We start from the raw sequence: 6,044 nt of genomic DNA, 5'->3' as shown, positions 1-6,044 counted from the left end.
AGAGCTGTAGGTTGGTTGCTGGAGATCGGTGGGTTCGCAACAGCAAGTGGAGGCTCAGGAGCCAAACCGGCTTCTGCTTTATACATGGAGATTCCGTTTGGGAGGGTCAGAAATCCTTCAGCGCTACAGACGCGGGCTGGTCCCCTGGCAACAGCTGCCTGGCTACTGCCGGGGACCGCGCTGGGGTTCTGCTGCTAAAAATGCATGTTCTTAGATACAGCCACCCCACGGCAGCTGTGAGCAAATCACTGCGTGCGTCTCAGAGCAGAATCGACTAACAGGAACACAGGAAACCAGTTTTCGGAGCCTGCCGGCTGGCGTGTTGCTGCTCCCTTGAGTGTTAGAGGTTCAGCTCTGCTGGAGAAACCCCCGCTGCTCGTTCTGCTCCAGATAGCAAAGCCCGATTTCATTCTTGATAACTAACAGATTAAAGAGATGAAAATATATCTATTCAATATAATATATATATGAACGTAATATATATTCATATATAATGCAGTTTTCCTTTCCGAGACTGAATTTGCAAAGCTCAGGACTTTGTTAGTGCCGAGTGCTGGAGCTGATCCAGGAGTCTGAGAATTCGAGGATGAGCACGGAAAAGAAACAACTCCCTATTTTCGGGTGTTTCCGCAAAACTTCATTCTTACCAAATGAAGCGGATCCATTGCCAGTTCTACGACTATTCCAAACATTTCAAGACTTTGACAAATCGCTATTTCCATAGCAGCCTCTCCTCCCTCACGTTTTTGTTTTTATTAGACCATTTGTTACTAGAGTGTATTGAAAAGGGGCTAAAACAATGGGACCTTGGTTTTTGTTTTTAGGCAGCCACTGTGTGCTCCCAAACTAGAAATAATAAAGGATTTTGACACTTACGGAGCCTCAGTCAAAAATATAAAGATAGAAAGGCCTATTTATGTAGCCTTAAGTATAGATTTTTCTGTCCTTGAGATGCAGGAGTAAAAAATAAGGTGTTTTTTTTAATGACCTCAGCTGGATATGCACAAAGAGTAGATCATCTCCAGGGTTAACCTCAGAAGATAAAGTTTGGGAAGGTCTGTGCTTAATTTCAGGCTCTCACGTTTCCAGCTGCAGGTTGATTATTGACCCAGACACTAAAAGAAAAGACGAGATGTTAAGGAGAGAGATGCCCTTGCAGAGAACACACACAGCTCCTCATGGTTCACACTACGAGGGAGTGAAAATGAAAACCCAGCAGTGTTTTCTGGTGCGGAAACTCCCCCACCTAAAAGCGAAGGGAAAAGTCAATGGCGGGTGGAACTTGGCTGCGATTCGACCTCTCTGGGTTGGCCCTGTGTCCTCCAGCGTGGCCGAGTTGATGTGAATGCCCTGGCACTGCTCCCCGGGGACACCGTGACCTTCCAGAACGTTCTCTGGGTTTTCCTGGTGGATCACAATGCCTGGGATCAGCTCCAGGCCTTGTGAACCTTGCGTTACCTTCACCCTCCCCGGGTGACCTCCCATGGCCAACCCACCCAACCTCACTTCCCCGGCCCCGTGTCGCAACCGCCGGGCTGCAAATACTCTCGGCAAACGTTACACCCTCTAGGAAATATTGCCTCATTGTCGGGGAAGGGGAGAGGCTGGTTATGGAGTTAAAGGAGGCGTTTCATTCACACATTAATACGTGCGCTTCAGGTTTCCTCTGCATGCTGTGAACTGAGATGTTCCTTGGAGAATTACCAGAGTTAAATGTGTATTTGCCCTTGTGTTTTGAGATACTAACACGAGCTACTTTAAATGCATTTTGGACACTTATTTCCTCCCCCTTTTTCTCTTGGAATCTCTGGTAATTCAAAGAATGCCACAAGTTTTCCTTTGTCGGGAGGAGCTGTAAGGGACATTCCCCACCTCTTTACATGATGCCTGCATGGCCTCTAAAAACCAAGTTTTGCAGAATTTGGCCAATAGTTTTAAAAGTCATTAGAATAAGAAATGACAAAGTGACTGTGTGATCCTAATTATCTCAGAAAACCAGGCTCAGAAAATAACATGCAATAGAAAAGAATGTGTGTTATCAGCACAAGTAAAGCACCAGAAAGCACCATCTCCCCTTGATTGTGCAGGAAAGATGCTGTGAGGGACAGGAAAACTCATATACTCCTCTAGACTTTGTTTTCTCACTTCTAAGGTAGAAAAAAACCCCTAATATTTACACGTTGCGGACTTTAACAATAATGGATAATTATTAATTGCTTTGATATGTTTATTAAACAACACGGATTTGAGGTGCGGTCCCCACCCAGTATCAAGCTGCAGTCATGGCTTGTGGAGTTTTATTTCAGTAATAAAGGGAAGGAATGGGCAGCACGATCTGTATCAGCGTTCCCAGAGCAGCTTATCAGCCAGACCTGCGGAAATTAATGATTAAACCCAAATTCTGAAACAAAGGCAGGAGGAGACAAACCCTCTGGGTTCAAACATGGAGCCTCATTCTTTCTTTGGCTGGCTGCTGGGTTCGCACCGAGGCTGCTCAAAACCGCCGGTTGTGGAAGGTTCGGCACAAACACCCGTTTCATGTAAACCCGTCAGGTTGTACCGACACGTGTCCTCTTTCAAAAATGGTTCCTTGCAGGATCCGCAGCTGCTCAAGCCTGGACCTGCCTCTCGGGCGCCTCCGGGGCTCCGAAATGATGCGATCTGCCCTCCTTGGGAAGGTGAGAGGGATTCCCAACCGCCTTCAGAAATGAATTTCTGATGAAAACTAGTATTCCAATAGTCTAAGGGCAAACTGCGGCGACGGCTTCAGTGGAGCTTTGCGGCAGTCAGGTTGCGGTGATACGCATCGCTCCGGTTATTTCTTCCTGTACCTTGTGAGCTCTTCAAACCCTGACGGGGCCCCATGTGCTGCTCTGAGCTGCTGGCAGCATCTCACAGTTCAAAAAACAGTTGCTTCACTATGTCAGATGGGGCCAAATTTTCATGCATGTTGTCAATCACGTTTTGCATAACCCACACAGACCATCCCACGGAGCTGTGCTGCTCTTTGTATTATTTTTCCCTGCAAACTTCACCATTTACTTGTCTGTCTGCAGGTGCGGAACGAGCCCTCGCAGTGCTCCAGAACTTGGCTTCTCTCTTGGCTACTCAATTGGTATCTACCAGTTCAACTCCTTGTAATGTAAGTGGACAGCGTGGGCTCAGCTGAGACCTTCGTTTCACTAAATAGTAATAAAAGCTCATTGTGATTTTGGCAACATCGACTTGCAATAGATTTAGACTGCTTATTCAAGCCTGTAAATTCTATTTTTTGAAAAAACTTTCCTCATTTTGGTGGCTTTTTACAGACAGATCTCGCTTCTATCTCCATGAGCTACCTGCACCAAATCTTCGTCCCTTACTGGAAAGGAACAATCAGCGATGAGTAACCACACAGCTCGGCGACAGACGAACCCGTCTTTGATTTATCAAGTTCATGAAAACACCCCAAAGGGCTGGGCGGGTATCGCGAAACGTCTGATGGTTGCAGCTCTGGCCTCGAATGGCCTCAGTGACATCGGCTCTCAAATATGGAAAGAATTATTAACTCCGCATTTCATTTCCGCAGGAGTAGGATCTCACCGCTGCTCGTGCGGTATTTCTGCAGCGAGTTGCACCTCACAGTGTAAATGGAAACAGGTAACATTATTTGCACACATACAGCTGGAATCGCTGCTGATCTCTCCAGCTGAACCTACAGCATTTACTGGCAAAAATAGCAAATTTTTCCGGCAGCAGCAGAGTTTTGACAATAGTACCTGTGAGTAGAAGTAGCTGAATTAATAACAGTATATCAAAGGAGCCACTGGAGGTACAAACAGGAAAAAGATTGGGATATTCTCTGAAAACAACAGGAATGAGGGACACAGCAGGCGCACACTTGCATTTCTCTGAAACCCGCCTAAAAATGCCACATACAGTGTGTATATGTCACATACAGCATGTACGTCACATACAGTGTGTATATGTCATGTACAGTGTGTATATATAATGTACAGTGTGTATATGTCACATACAGTGTGCATGTGTCACGTACAGTGTGTATAAGTCACAGTGTGTATATGTCACATACAGTGTGTATATGTCACGTATAGCATGTATATGTCACATACAGTGTGTATATGTAATGTACAGTATGTATATGTCACATACGGTGTGTATATGTCACATACAGTGTGTATATGTCATGTACAGTGTGTATATATCACATACAGTGTGTATATGTCACATACAGTGTGCATATGTCACGTACAGTTTGTATATATCACATACAGTGTGTATATGTCATGTACAGTGCATATATGTCACATAGTGTGTATATGTCACGTACAGTGTGTATGTCACGTACAGTGTGCATATGTCATGTACAGTGTGTATACGTCACGTACAGTGTGTATACGTCACGTACAGTGTGTATATGTCATGTATAGCACGTATATGTCACATACAGCACGTATATGTAATGTACAGTGTGTATATGTCACATATGGTGTGTATATGTCACATACAGTGTGTATATGTCACGTACAGTGTGTATATGTCACATACGGTGTGTATATGTCACATACAGTGTGTATATGTCACGCACAGTGTGTATATACTGAGCCTTTGCAGATGGGGAACTTTCACCCAGGGTTTAGTGCTGACTGACACCACAAAACGCCTCCCGAGCATTCAAACCCCACATTCCTGCTATTCCAAGAGCTTCAGCAGCACTGCTTTAATTTTTATAACCACGAGCAAGTGTAAAACCTCCAGGTCGCTGACAATTCCAGCAGCGAGGGCCTGAAAATCACAACGGGGACATTTCTGGGGGCTGGGGAATGTGGCACAAGCTGGGCAGGAGCTGCAGAGCAGCAGCTGTGGGAAGGGGTTTGCTCATCAGTGATGGGAGTGGAGCCACCTGCCCAGAGATGAGGGTTCTGCTCAGACCCCACCAGCAGCCACTCCTGAGGAGCTCCCAGGTAAGAAACATGGATTTTTTAAATCATTTTGATCTGTCGCAGTCATAACTTGGGGCTGGGGGATCGGTTTGTTGTGCAAACCCTCCTGGGGGGTTTGGTACCCAGTTCCTGTCTCCCTGTGCTCAGCATCTTCCTCCGACACTGAGACGGTTCCTTCTCCTGCTCGGTCGGGAGCAGGAGGGGTTTTTGCCACTCTGTTTTATTTTCCTGCTCCGTTCCAGAGCATGGACTCACAAATGCTCATAGTGATGTGAATTAGGAGGTGGCAAAGGGCAGGGACTGAGGCTGGGAGGAGGAAGAGTGAACCTCCTACTGTTTATTTAGCTGCCAGGTTAGTGTAATATTGGAAGAAATAAAGGAAAAAAAACCTGAACACCCCCCCCACACCCACACCCCCCCACCCCCCCACCCCCCCCACACCCACACCCCCCCACCCACCCACCCACACCCACACCCCCCCACCCACCCACCCACACCCACACCCACACACAAAATAGCCTCAAAAAATGAAATAAAACACATCCCCATGCCCCTTATCCAGACAAAGGGCAGGAAAATGACAGCAGGGAATGGGAGAACTCTCAGTCCCACCGTAGTCATGCCTAAGACTTCTAAATTGCAGCTATGGGAGAAATCCAATTTAAATAATAATAATAGAGAAATGCAGGCTGTGTCCAGTTCACTTTGTTCCCCGCACAGCCGCAGTGAGCTCAGACTTTTCCCAGTCTTCGCTTGCTGCTTTTTAAACTGTACTTATAGGCAGCTCCTTTGTTCCCAGGCAGGTCTAAAATGCCCCTGGTTTCAGGACCTGTTCTCAGGGAGTTAAAGGCCAAAGGCAATCGGTCTGCGAGATGCGGATGTTATTAACCCATCCCTGTTTGCTTCCAGCTTTCCCTTTATTCAGTGCTACGTGGGTTTTTTCCCCGGCTCTGTGTGTGTTTATTGAACGGACAGGCCCACGAACAGTGAATAACGAGTCAGGAATCCCAGCGGGGCTGGTTAAAGTGGGTTTTGCTATGCAAATAAAATTAGCAATCCAAATGAGCCCGTTTCTCCTCGGTTTTTGCCTCCCAGTCCAAG

Source organism: Streptopelia decaocto (assembly GCF_964273445.1).
Source record: "Streptopelia decaocto genome assembly, chromosome: 20".
Classification (NCBI taxonomy): domain Eukaryota; kingdom Metazoa; phylum Chordata; class Aves; order Columbiformes; family Columbidae; genus Streptopelia; species Streptopelia decaocto.
This window is presented reverse-complemented; position numbering follows the sequence as displayed.